A 15,095-nucleotide genomic window follows, 5' to 3' on the forward strand; every position below is an offset into this window, starting at 1 on the left:
GACAATGTGCCATTCCTTCACACCAGCTTTCCACTGCATGTTGAAACATGTAAGACTTCAAATACTGAAGCAGAGGAGGCATGCAGAAACCCATTGCATTGGTAATACTGGAGATTATATTGCAAATCACTTTAATCAGCAATACACAGAAACACAACTGCTCAGCATTGTTAGATATCTCTAATGCAAAACGTTTGGATCCATCACAATTTTCCTTGGATTCAACAATGTGAATGTTGCTTGCATCAGATAATTAATAACAAATTGATACTCTTTCAAAAGATTGGTGACAAAGATCCAGATTACAGGCACACCAAACCAGCTATGGAGGACGTAAAAAATAATAATAATCAGAAGGTAATTGATGCTTTTTAAAGCATCAGTGGCATTTTGGTTGGGTAAAAAAAAAAAAAAAAGTGTTTAGGTAAAGTATAACATACATATAGTATGACAACGTTACAAACATGAGACAAGCCTGTACTCTTGATCAATTCAATGATAATTTATTTTTAATCCGATAAAATAGTATTAAAAGCCTGATTGGAATAAAAATGCTTCATGTACACACCCCATTTGTAATATTCTGGCCTGATCAAACCCATCCTGAACAAGATTTTATTTCGAACGAGAGGGGTAGTTTATGTCAATTGATAATCCAATCAACGCACATGAAACAGTTTAATCAGAATGGCGAGGCTGCATCCGGAAATATGTTGTGACATCGTCGTTTCCCCACATTAAAATAGCGGCGTTGACAAGTGTTTGTCTTGTGAGGGGAGAACTTGTTTTAAAGTACTTTGAACTTGTTTTTAATCAAGATATTGCTTCAATAAAAGTCCGTCCGTCTGTCCGTCCGTCTTCTTCCGCTTATCCGGGGTCAGGTCGCGGGGGCAGCAGCTTTAGCAGGGAAGCCCAGACTTCCCTCTCCCCAGCCACTTCAGACAGCTCCTCCGACGGGACCCCAAGGCGTTCCCAGGACAGCCGAGAGACATAGTCTCTCCAGCGTGTCCTGGGTCGTCCCCGGGGCCTCCCGCCGGTAGGACATGCCGGAACACCTCCCCAGAGAGGCGTCCAGGAGGCATCCGAACCAGATGCCCGAGCCACCTCAACTGGTTCCTCTCAACGTGGAGGAGTAGCGGCTCAACGCTGAGTCCCTCCCGGATGACCGAGCTTCTCACCATATCTCTAAGGGAGAGCCCGGCTACCCTGCGGAGGAAACTCATTTCGGCCGCTTGTATCCGGGATCTTGTTCTTTCGGTCACGACCCACAGCTCGTGACCATAGGTGAGGGCAGGAACGTAAATCGACTGGTAAATCGAGAGCTTTGCCTTTCGGCTCAGCTCCTTCTTCACTACAACGGACCGATACAGCGTCCGCATCACTGATCCGCCTGTCGATCTCCCGCTCTAACCTACCCTCACTCGTGAACAAGACCCCAAGATACTTGAACTCCTCCACTTGGGGCAGGATCTCATCCCCGACCCGGAGAGGGCACTCCACCCTTTTCCGACTGAGGACCATGGTCTCGGATTTGGAGGTGCTGATCCTCATCCCAACCGCTTCACACTCGGCTGCGAACCGCTCCAGTGAGAGCTGGAGATCACGGCTTGAAGAAGCCAACAGCATCTGCAAAAAGCAGAGATGCAATGCTGAGGCCACCAAACCAGACCCCCTCAACGCCTCGGCTACGCCTAGAAATTCTGTCCATAAAAGTTATGAACAGAATCGGTGACAAAGAGCAACCTTGGCGGAGTCCAACCCTCACAGGAAACAAATTCAACTTACTGCCGGCAATGCGGACCAAACTCTGACATCGGTCGTACAGGGACCGAATAGCCCGTATCAGGGGGCTCGGTACGCCATGGTCCCGAAGCACCCCCCACAGGACTCCCCGAGGGACACGGTCAAACGCCTTCTCCAAGTCCACAAAGCACATGTGGACTGGTTGGGCGAACTCCCACGAACCCTCGAGGACCCTGCTGAGGGTGTAGAGCTGGTCCACTGTTCCACGGCCGGGACGAAAACCACACTGCTCCTCCTGAATCCGAGTTTCGACCTCCCGACGGACCCTTCAATAAAAGTGTTAAAATGAACCCCGACTGTAATGAAAAGTTTGCTCTATATTATAATATTGCATATAATAAAATATCTAGATATCCACAGTATAAACAATGTACACATAGAGGTAGGAATAATGGTAAATTACATGTTATTTGTATTGCACACAATTAAATATTGCACATTTGCATGGTGAATGGTATATTGCACATGTTTTGATTACACAGATTGCATACAGTCAGTGTTTATGGGATTTGAGGAGCGTTATGGCTTTGGGAAAAAAAAGCTGCTTTTGCGTCTGTTTGTTTTTGACTTTATGCACCTCTAGCAACTTCCAGAGGGCAGACGTTGGAACAGGTCAAAGTCAGGGTCTGTTATTTGGTTGTTACTAACATAACTATGAGATTCATTTTTCAAAAATAATTTCCAGTTTAATACGTTTGTTTGGATTTACGCTGCCATTGTTATTTACGTCGCAACACATTCAGTGCGTAGTGACGTAAAATGGCGGCTGGCTCTCCACCGAGCAGTGTTGGGAATAACGGCATTTACCTGTAACCTCACTGAAGGTTTTTTTCATAAACTGACTAATCTAACTAATTATTCTCCCCATATTTGAAACATTATCGTTATTGTATGTAAAATGCGTTGCGTTACAAGTTACGAAGTAAACTTACAATTCGTTGTGGAGTGACTGGCTCTGAAAATTTCATTTGCGCACAGTTAGAGGCACTGTTGTTGTCGAACTTCGTCACAATAAAAGTGTGTTGACAGCTGAATTGTATAGTGACTTTTATTTTGGAGGTGGAAGCGTGTCACGACGTGCAGATGTGTCTTCCTTCTGGACGTCCTTAAGGCTGAGCATTAAGGAAATATCCTGTCATGTCTGGGTACAGCTGGCTTTGGTTGAGGGCCCCGATTGGTCCTGAGTGGATGCCTGCCCTTCCGCAGGCTGACCAATCCGGGCCCTCAGCCACTTTTGCCTGGCCCCAGGTGTGACTAATCCCCTAATTGGTGTGGGTGCATTTAATTCCCGGGTGGTGATCAGTCCCTTGTGGGATCATTGCCGATTGTAACGGTCACCCCCGGAGTTTGTTCTGTCGTTTTGATTTTGATTTTGATTTTGATTTTGAGTTTGAGTTTGTAAAATAAAGCACGCCAGTCTCGCCTGCACTCCTGTTGTGGTTCTCCTGCCTCCCTGCATTTTGGGTCCTCACACGCCGACAGACACCACGCCGCTCCGTGACCACACCGTGACAGAATGATCCCACCATAAACGGACCCAGCGGATCAAGAGGCAGGTACCGTTCCTGTTTTGGCGGTGCGCCTGCAGCGTCCGCTTCCAGTTTCCAGCGGCGCGTGGGGAGCGCCCGTGGCCAGTTCTGGCGGCGCTCGTGCAGCGCTTGTTGCCGATGTTTCTGGCGGCGCTCGTGTAGCGTCCATTGCCAGTGTTTCCGGCGGCGCTGATGGCAGCGCCCGTGCCGATGTTTCTGGCGGCGCTCGCGGAGCGCACGTTGCCAGTGTTTCCGGCGGCGCTGATGGCAGCGCCCTTGCCGATGTTTCTGGTGGCGCTCGCGGAGCGCACGTTGCCAGTGTTTCCGGCGGCGCTGGTTGAGCGCCCGTTGCCAGTTCTGGCGGCCCCCGTACAGCGCCCGCTTCCAGTTCCGGCGGCGTACGTCCTGCGCTGCAGCCCCTGGCATCATCGCCTGAGCCGCTGCAGCCCCTGGCATCATCGCCTGTGCCGCTGCAGCCCCTGGCATCATCGCCTGTGCCGCTGCAGCCCCTGGCATCATTTGCCTGTGCCGCTGCAGCCCCTGGCATCATCGCCTGTGCCGCTGCAGCCCCTGGCATCATCACCTGTGCCGCTGCAGCCCCTGGCATCATCGCCTGTGCCGCTGCAGTCCCTGGACTCTACGCCGGAGCCTTCATCCGGGTCCCACTACAGACTATGACTTTGTTTAGGACGTCTGGGATCCGTCCCTTAAGGGGGGGGTACTGTCATGTCTGGGTACAGCTGGCTTTGGTTGAGGGCCCCGATTGGTCCTGAGTGGATGCCTGCCCTTCCGCAGGCTGACCAATCCGGGCCCTCAGCCACTTGTGCCTGGCCCCAGGTGTGACTAATCCCCTAATTGGTGTGGGTGCATTTAATTCCCGGGTGGTGATCAGTCCCTTGTGGGATCATTGCCGATTGTAACGGTCACCCCCGGAGTTTGTTCTGTCGTTTTGATTTTGATTTTGATTTTGAGTTTGTAAAATAAAGCACGCCAGTCTCGCCTGCACTCCTGTTGTGGTTCTCCTGCCTCCCTGCATTTTGGGTCCTCACACGCCGACAGACACCACGCCGCTCCGTGACCACACCGTGACATATCCAGTCTTGGCAAATCACACTGATGAGTCGAGGTCTGTCAGGATCACCAAACTAATTAAAGGTGTGCAGTTATATAACATTTGTATGTGAATAATACATACCTAAAGTTGGGCAGCTTTCTGACATAAATCAATCATTAAACATATCTTTAAATGTATGGATTTATAAACTGAAGCTATATCACCATACTCTCTTAACTAAAAGTGTACAAAAGTTTTTCTGAGAAATCAAGTGTGTAAGATTAGGGCTCTTAATGATTAGATAGGCAACTTGAGCTAGGCCTTTGTGTTGCTGTGACCTGTCCTGACCTGGCACTTCTCTATCTATCTGCACCCTGGCACATTTATCCATCAGATAAGATCATCAGGTCACACATTTTTACATGGAAAATCCGGTTTTGTTTTGAATGTTTTGAACTGGCACACGGACTAATGAATTGGTCTAAAAAGAGTTTGAACCGGCCAATCGTCCGGTCAAAATGTTATAAATCGATTTTATGTTGCAGATACAATTGCTGAAAATTTTACAAGGTGCGTGCTCCCCGTTCGCCACGTCGGCAATGACGAGGAGGGGGGAAAAAACATGGCCATATTCAATTTGCATACAGTAATCCCACAATACTCGATGCGGCCAGTGACTCAGGTGATTGGTTACAGTTCTTTTTTTTAATATATATATATATTTTATTTTTCTAATTCAAACTCACAGTATTGGGACATCAGACATCAATTCAAAGTTTGCATCTTTGCTTATTAACATTCACAATTATTGAAAAAAAAATCTAACAACAATTCGATATGACAAACAAACAACAATTTGACATAAAAGACGAAACCCAAAACTAAACAATAGAGATAAGGACAAATAACCTAAGGGGAAAAAATTCAATTGAGGTCAACTAAAGATAATTAACTAAGGATTTTCAATGTAGAAGTACTTGTCATGTTTCTTGTCAACTTCAGGAAATTAATGTACAAATCAAATTCTGCAATAAATTTATGAAAATTCGGAAGAGATTTGGAAGTCCATATTTTCTGCAAATAAAATTTGCCAAGTAGGAGCATAAGATTGATTCTAAAGGCTAAATATTTGTTATCATGAATGAAATTTGTAATTACAGCTTTTAGATCCATTGTAATGACATGTCCAGTTTTCTCACACACATATTTTTCAAAATCCCCCCAACATTTTGATGATACAGGGCAATTATAATAATCTGAAATGGTTTTGCATTATATATATATATATATATAATGCAAAACCGTTTCAGATTATTTTCCACAGAAGGTGCATTCAGCATCTATGTTAGTGAATTTAGAAAGTGAATTACTGCCTACAAAAATCTGAAGAAAAATTACTTGTTGATAATAATTTTAGCCAAGCGTACTCTGCCCCTTATAACAGTAGACAAAGAGGAGTCTGTATACTCATACATAAGAATTTATTCTTTACTCTAAATAATACAATAACAGACCCAGAGGGCCGATACATTATTATTCAGGTGACTATATTTCATAAAATATATACATTTGGTAATTTATATGCCCTAACAATGATGATCCGGCCTTTTTCCATGAATTTATCTCTCAGCTGTTCGAATTAGCAGCGAACTCTACTATTATTATTGGAGGACACTTTAACACAGTCTTAAATCCATTAATAGATCATTCTAATAATACAACATGTATAAGGCGATTACAATCTACTAAAGTAATAGGGGAATATATGGATGATTTTGGCCTCGTCGACAGCTGGAGACTTAAAAACCCAAATAAGAAGGAATTTACCTTCTTTTCCGCTGTGCACCGGTCTTTTTCAAGAATTTTATTTTTTCTTACAAATAACTCTATTGCTGATAAAACTGTTACTAAAATACATCCTATTATTATTAGCGACCATGCACCAGTCTCCCTCTTTCCCTAAAAGTTGATTATACCTTTAAACCACCCCCGGCATGGCGTTTTAACATCTCACTGCTAAACGACGCAGAGCTTGACAAAATTATAAGAAAAGAGTGGGCAGACTTTTTGGAAATAAATGACTCTCCAGACTTATCTCCATCTCTTCTCTGGAAAGCTGGGAAAGCAGTAATTAGAGGTAAAATTATATCATATTCATCTGATAAAAAGAAACAGGATCAAAAATTAGAAAAATACTTTGAATATAAAATTGAACAACTGACGGATGAGTACAACAACTTTGAATATAATAACAAATAAGGTAAATTTCTTGCAAACCAACTTCAACGCAATTGGGAAAAATCTCTTATAACGGCTATTAAAGTGACAACTTGTGAATGCACACAATCACCAGAAGAAATTAATCACATTTTTTATAACTATTATCGCAACCTATACTCAGAAACTAACAAGCCTAACCCTGTGCATATTGAGGCATTCCTCAGTAGCTTAAATATTTACCTCAGTTAACTAGTGAATATAAAGATATGTTTGATGCGCTATGTACTATAAACGAGTTGTACAGTGCTCTAGATATTATGCCTAATGGCAGAGCACCTGGCCCGGATGGTTATCCGGCTATATTTTTTAAGTACTTCTGGTTAATGCTTGCTTCACTATTCTTAGGAGTAGTAACAGAAATTAAAACTAATGGTTGCATACGCCCACACATGAATACAGCAGCAATTAAACTTTTATTAAAGCCAGAAAAAGACCCCACCCTTGCATCAAGTTACCGTCCGATTTCACAAATTAACACTGATATAAAAATGATCCCTAAGGCTTTCGCATCTAGACTAGAAACAGTAATCATGACAATCATTCATAGCGATCAAACAGGCTTTATTAACTCTTTTACTGCCAAGGACGTTAAATGACGTTTAGTAAAAACCTACGGAGGGCCGCCAAGGATGTTAAAAGACGTTCTCCAATTTTTTAAATTTTTTTGGGGGAAACGGGTGGAGGAAAGCGAAGGGAAGCGAAAATGGCGACCGGTTGCAAGCAGCTCACGCTTGAGCATTTTTTTCAAAGACGAAAAGCATCGACCAATGCTAAAGAGCACATTGATGACGACGATGATCATCATCGATGATGATGATGGTGACTAAGAGGTTGGAAGCGTTGACGCGGCAGTAGAAGACGTGAGGCGGAGCTCGATGGCTGAGGAAGCGAACAATGGCGACCGGTTGCAAGCAGCTCATCGACCAATGCTAAAGAGCACAGTGATGACGACGATGATGATGATGGTGGCTCCGAGGTTGACGCCGAAGTTGGAAGCGTTGACGCCGAAGTTGGAAGCGTTGATGCCGAAATTGGAAGCGTTGACGCGGCGGCTATGACCACGTCATAAAGCCTCACCGGCTCGCGATGCTAACACCGGAAAACGCGGAGCACAACCGAGCACTTCTGCTCAGGCGGACGTTGAATCGGACGACGAAGAGTGCCCCGAGTCCAATGCATATTCATCGGAGGAGTGGGTACAGTCTGCTACGCGAAAGGGGCAATCGCAGTGAAACAAATCTGTTATGCAAATCCTGCTCCGTCTCCTTGCATGCAGGGGAGTGTTACAAAAAGAAAAACTGTATTTGAAACATCCACATAATTGTAAATAGTACCACAGTTGCACACATTTGTAAATAGTTCTCGAAATTGTTTTGTCAAATTGTTACACTGTTGAATGGAAATCAACGTATTTTGCAATCTAAAAACACTTTTTCATTGTTGTTAGTAGTGTTTTACAGAAGTAAAGCACTATTTAGGTGTTTGTGGCATCATTCATGGACAAAAAGAAGTGTACAATTCACTAGAGTGCATGAAATAACATCGTTTCACAAAAAGCTTGTTTTCTCCGTTTTTTGTTTCAAAACAGAGCATTTCGGTGAAACTAACCATTTTTTATTGTTGATTACTGAAAAACGGAATAAGGTAGAAACAAACTTTTCTGATGAAAGATGAGAGTCCAATCTTTCATTTGGTAGTATGTGTGTTTCCATAGTCCAAACACAACATTCTCTGTGGACCTTGAAAGATCAGTCAAAATGCTGAAATCGGCTGGCACTGGCGGCATGGCATCCCTTTTCTGAAAACGTCTGGCAGGCAAAGAGTTAAAGATCGTCACTCTACTAATAATATTAGGAGGCTCTTTAACCTTATTAGCATGTCACAGCGGCATGATAAAAAGGCAGTTATTATATCATTGGATGCAGAAAAAGCTTTCGACAAAGTTAACTTGTCCTTCCTCTTTGCTGTTTTAAATAAATTTGGCTTTGGGAAGTCATTTATTCACTGGGTGTCAGTATTATATGATTCTTCTAAAGCTACAGTTACTACTAATGGGATTATATCTCAGAGTTTTACTCTACAGAGAGGCACAAGACAGGGATGCCCACTGTCCCCTTTATTATTTGCAATATTTATTGAGCCGCTTGCATTAGCCAGACACCAGGAAAGAAGGATTCAAGGAATTCACTCTGGGGTAACAGAACACAAAATTATTCTATATGCCGATGATATTTTACTTTATTTAGAAAAGCCTGCTATTTCATTAGGGGAAGTATTTAACTTAATAACTAAATTCTCACATTTATCAGATTATTCTATTAACTGGACAAAATCAACACTTCTACCTATTACAGAAAATTCATGGAACCCTGCAAGCCAGGACCCACACTACTCATTTCCTATAGGTAATTTAAAATACTTAGGCATAAAAATCTCACCTAAATTAACTGATTTAATTCATTTAAAATTTACTCCACTTCTGGATAGCATTTATAGTGACTTGGAGCGCTGGAATAATCTTCCTATTTCTCTAATAGGACGAATAGCCACCATTAAAATTTTTACCCAAAATAAAATATTTTTTCTCAATGATTCCATTTAAACCTACGGCTAACTGGTTCAAGTTGTTGGACTCGGCTGTTAATTTTTTTTTACTGGAATAAAAAAAAAGCAAAGATTAGTTTATCTACTCTTCAGAAAAGTAAATCCAAAGGAGGTCTAGAGGCACCAAATTTTATGCACTACTGTATAGCTAGCCAGCTTCAATATATCATTCTATGGGCACAACCCAACAGAGATACTAACTGTTGGCTGGAACTAGAACAAAAGGGTTGTAATAACCTCAGACATCTAGATTTACTCTTCATGACAACATCGATTAAGCGACATAATTGTTTTAAAAACCCAATGATTTCAGCCACCCTGACTGCCTGGCCTGGTTTTTGACATCACCTCACAAGGGTCGCAGGGGGCGCTGGAGCCTATCCCAGCTGGCTTCGGGCTGAAGGCGGGGTACACCCTTAACTGGTTGCCAGCCAATCGCAGGGCACACAGAGATGAACAACCATCCACATTCACAATCACACCTACAGACAATTTGGAGTGTTCAATTAACCTACCATGCATGTCTTTGGAATGTGGGAGGAAACCGGAGTACCCGGAGAAAACCCACACAAGCATGGGGAGAACATGCAAACTCCACCCAGGAAGGCCGAAGCCCGGACTCGATCTCACGTCCTCTGCACTGGGAGGCGAACGTGCTAACCAGTCATCCACCGTGCCGCCCGGCTAATTTTATATTTATTTTTATTTTTTGAATCTCGTTTTTTAGGGCCCAAGCAGCTACCAATGCAAGGTCCCTATTGTTTTTTGTTCGTATTATTATTATTATTATTAGGACCCGAGCAGCTACCGCTGAGAAGTCCCTCTTGTTTTTATAAGAATTTTTTTTCTTCTTCTTCTTTGTAAACAATCTCATTTTTGGAGACCTAAACATTCACGAAAACTCACCAAACTTTGCACACTCCTCGGGCTTGGCGAAAAAATTATTAAGTTGCCATAAGTACATAACAACATATAGCGCCCCCTAGCCTGGAAAAATATGCACCAATCCCGGCACGTTTGACCGTGGGCTACAAAAACTGGCAGGCACGTGAAGCGCCCCGAGACACAAAAAAGTCAGTGAAAGCCATATCCTAAAATGTATAGAAAGTGAGCTATGAATTTTTGAATGTCCAATTTTGGCCCATTTTTGCACATTCACTGTGGTCATTCTTTTTGCCCATTTGCCAACAGTTTTCATCCGATTTACTTCTAACTTGCCATGGATCATCTCAAGACCTGGGACAACAACTGGGGACAAAAATCTTGACTTTTTGAAATACTATATAACGGGGGTGGGGCCTCAAACTTTGCCTTTAATATTTCCTTCAAATGCTTAATAACTCCGCTGTAAAAGCTTCCAAAAATCCCAAACTTCTCATGCATCTTAATAGCCACGGCCTGAAAACATCTATATGATAATATTCGGTTATACATGTAGCGCCACCTAGTGGTGACAAGAAATGTCATACTTAAAATTTGTATCTATTGTGCCGAGCCTGTTTGAAGGATCCAGTTGAAATTTTGTCAGAAAAGCCTTAAAATGTTGATCATGCCCAACACTGAATATTGTAAATTTTCGCCAAAGGGTGTGGCCGTTACGGTGCCGCTATGTCTGATGATTCACCGTGACAATAAAAGCTGCGTTAACTTGACCCAGATATTACTTTATTTAGAAAAGCCGGCTACTTCGCTAGGGGAAGTATTTAACTTAATAACTAAATTCTCACAGTTAGCAGATTTTTCTATTAACTGGACAAAATCAACACTTCTACCTATTACAGAAAATTCATGGAGCCCTGCAAGCCAGGACCCACACTACTCATTTCCTATAGGTAATTTAAAATACTTAGGCATAAAAATCTCACCTAAATTAACTGATTTAATTCATTTAAACTTTTCTCCACTTCTGGATAACATTTATAGTGACTTGGAGCGCTGGAATAATCTTCCTATTTCTCTAATAGGACGAATAGCCACCATTAAAATGAAAGTTTTACCCAAAATAAACTATTTTTTCTCAATGATCCCGTTTAAACCTACGGCTAAATGGTTCCAGTTGTTGGACTCAGCCGTTACAAAATTTTACTGGAATAAAACAAAAGCAAAGATTAGTCTATCTACTCTTCAGAAAAGTAAATCCAAAGGTGGTCTAGAGGCACCAAATTTTATGTACTACTATATAGCTAACCAGCTACAATATATCGTTCTATGGGCACAACCCAACAGAGACACTAACTGTTGGCTGGAACTAGAACAGAAGGATTGTAATAACCTCAGACTTCGAGATTTACTCTTTATTACAACATCGATTAAGCGACATAATTGTTTGAAAAACCCAATGATTTCCGCCACCGTGACTGCCTGGTGGAAGGCACTAGAATTGACAAAAGCCCAAGTGGAGCCCTGTGGGCTCTCTCCCCTATGGCATAACCCCGACTTTCAATTTAACAACCAACCGTTTTATTTAGGTGTGTGGGAGCAGAAAGGAATTACACATCTCCACCATCTCTTCTCAGATAATATGTTTATATCATATACATCCTTGCTCCAAAAATACAATATAAAAAACTGAATTTTTTTACATTATCTACAAGTTAAAAATATGATAAAGAAAAAAAATCCAACATTTCGGAATACGCTCCAACCGCCTGTTTTAGCTAAAGATATTAACAAGCTTTCTCCGACAACAACAAAAAAACTTTCAAAAATATATAAGTTACTTTCATATACTGATAAAATGTCTTTACCTATCTCGAAATGGGAGACATACTTGTCTATAGCACCGGAATCTGACTTTTGGATTCAAATTTACAACTTATCCAATATAAAATTATTCACAGAACATACATTACTCAATATATGATGAAGAAAATGGGACTCTCAGACTCCGACATTTGTCTCCAATGTTTACAAAACACTACAGACACTTATGTTCATGCTTTATGGTTATGTACTCCGGTTATGTATTTCTGGACTAAAGTCTTAGAAAAACTTTCCGCTATTTTGGACCGTAGGATACCTTTATCTCCAAACTTGTGTTTGCTAGGTGACCTAACAACTGACTTACCACATAAACAATTTCAATCTACACTTGTAGCCCTTACTATCACTAAAAAAACAATTCTTGTTAACTCTGAATATCGACCAATGGTCTAACCTCCTCATAAATCACATTTTAATGGAAAAAATATCTGCCTCAAATAAAAACCAAATATCAAAATTTATAGAAACATGGTCTACGTATATAGAATTTTTTAACCTAATTTTGGTTACTTAATTCTGTCTGTTAGCGAGAGCCACTACATCGTGATAACTTACATTGATGTTTCTGCATTTGGCAATTTATTCTTATATTATATTATTAGTATGGGATTTTTTTTTAATGGGCTTTAGGTGAACTGATGAATACACACATGCACGCACGCACGCACGCACATGCTCACCAACATACAAAAAAAATAAAATTATATATATATATATATATATGTATATATATATATATATATATATATATATATATATATATATATATATGTATATATATTCAAAAAAAAAAAAAAAACTTGACCCAGATAATCCTATCTTCTCAAAATTTCACACATTTAATGAGTCCAGGTCTGAATACATCTACGAATTTATATTTATTTGTACTGATAGCGCCACCTACTGGCAAATTAGATTTTTAAAAACATTTTTTTCTTCAACTTTTTTCTCTAACCATGTTAACTGGATTTACCTCATATTTGCTCAGAAGAGTGTTTAGGCCTTCATGATGTTATAACACGAAGTTTGTGAGTTTTCGCGAATCGCTGTGGGCATGGCAAGGTACAGTTCGCCAAGAAAACAACGCTAATTTTGAGGGCCTAAACATGCACAGAAACTCATGAAACTTTACACACACATCTGGCCTGGCAAAATGAGCAATATTATATCATGTATTGTGCGATTTTTACAAAAATTACTCACTAGCGCCCCCTAGAAATTTTTAACAAAGCAGCCCTAGTTGTACGTTTAAGCAAGATCTACGGGAAAAAAAATTGTATTTGAGGGAGCCCAAGACCTACAAAAAAGTCTCTTGGACCCATATGCTTAAATGAACAGGAAGTGAGTTATGAATTTTTGATTGTACGATTTTTGCCAATTTTTTGGGTGGGGCTCATATCTCCTACACGTTTGATCCAATTGACTTAAATCTTGGCCTGGACCATCAACAGGGGAAAAAAATCTCGCCGGGGCAGGGCATCATATTTTGTGCTTCATATTTCCTTCGCTATGAAACACAAAATACGTAATAACCAGGGTTGGAAGGGTTACTTTTAAAATCTAATCCGTTACAGTTAAAAGTTACCTGCTAAAATTGTTTATTTAGTAACGCAATACAAGTACCATAATATTAAAGTAATGTAACTGGATTACTTTGGATTACTCCAATATTGAGTATGCTCATGAAGACAAAATAAAAAATAAATATCACCACAATATATATTCTATACAATGTGCCCCTGTTATTTGCGGGTGATAGGGACCCGGGCAGCCTATAAATAGTAAACATCCTTGTGTAATTAAAAAGCATTTAGGCTATTGATTGATTGATTGATTGAGTCATATGCTGTTTTCAAACTGTCACTGAAAGCAACCACACCTCACAGTTTGATAGATAGATAGATAGATAGATAGATAGATGGATAGATAGATAGATAGATAGATAGATAGATAGATAGATAGATAGATAGATAGATAGATAGATAGATAGATAGATAGATAGATAGTCATCCAATGAGGATGACGATGTGTGGCGTCAACTGAAAAATGAATTTTTATCCCAGTCACAAGTTTAGCCGTGTATATGTTGTGCATGATGTTTAAATAGTGAATTGGTGGGAGGAAGATTTGTTTCACATTATGGTTGCAGGCTAGCTGACTAGCTAGCAAGAAGCTACAGCATGCAGCATGCCGCTGGACTCTTAGCTCAAACTTTTGCTCCGAGTAAGTTCCAGTGAATACCGGTCGTCATTTCCTCCTGTCCGTGAAGCTTTTTCAAACTGTGGAGGACACGACTAGTCAGTTTGTTTGTTCCCACCTCCCCGACATGTAGCAACGGTCCCACTTGCGCGGCGGCCTCTGTCTCGCTCTGTCCCTCTCTCTCTCTCTCTCCCTCTTTCACACTCTCTCTCATCGTAGAAATTGTATTCCCTTAAAGTAATCCCCATTTTTTTTTAAAAATACCTGTAATCTGATTAGATGTTTTTTCCTGTAACTGTAATGGAATACAGTTAAAAAAAAAATTGTAATCTGATTACGTAACGGCGGTACATGTATTCCGTTACTCCCCGGTACATGCTCCAAAAAAATCCCAAACTTCCCTTGTATGTTTTTATGTTTAACACCTAAGGTATTTTGTCAGAAATTTGGATATTCTTTGTAAGTGTGATAACTGTCATTTATGAATTTTATTTTTTTTACTTTCCACCAGTGACATAAGAACAATGCATACATATGTACTTTTGTGCTTATTTATTTATGATGCCCTTTATGGACAATAAAAGAAATATTGTGATATATATATATATATATATTATATATTATATTATATATTGGGCAGCACGGTGGCTGGCTGGTTAGCACGTCCGCCTCCCAGTGCTGAGGACGTGAGATCGAGTCCGGGCTTCGGCCTTCCTGGGTGGAGTTTGCATGTTCTCCCCGTGCTTGCGTGGGTTTTCACCGGGTACTCCGGTTTCCTCCCACATTCCAAAGACATGCATGGCAGGTTAATCGAACACTCCAAATTGTCCATAGGTGTGATTGTGAGTATGGTTGTTTGTCTC

Source organism: Vanacampus margaritifer, chromosome 3 (assembly GCF_051991255.1).
Source record: "Vanacampus margaritifer isolate UIUO_Vmar chromosome 3, RoL_Vmar_1.0, whole genome shotgun sequence".
NCBI lineage: Eukaryota > Metazoa > Chordata > Actinopteri > Syngnathiformes > Syngnathidae > Vanacampus > Vanacampus margaritifer.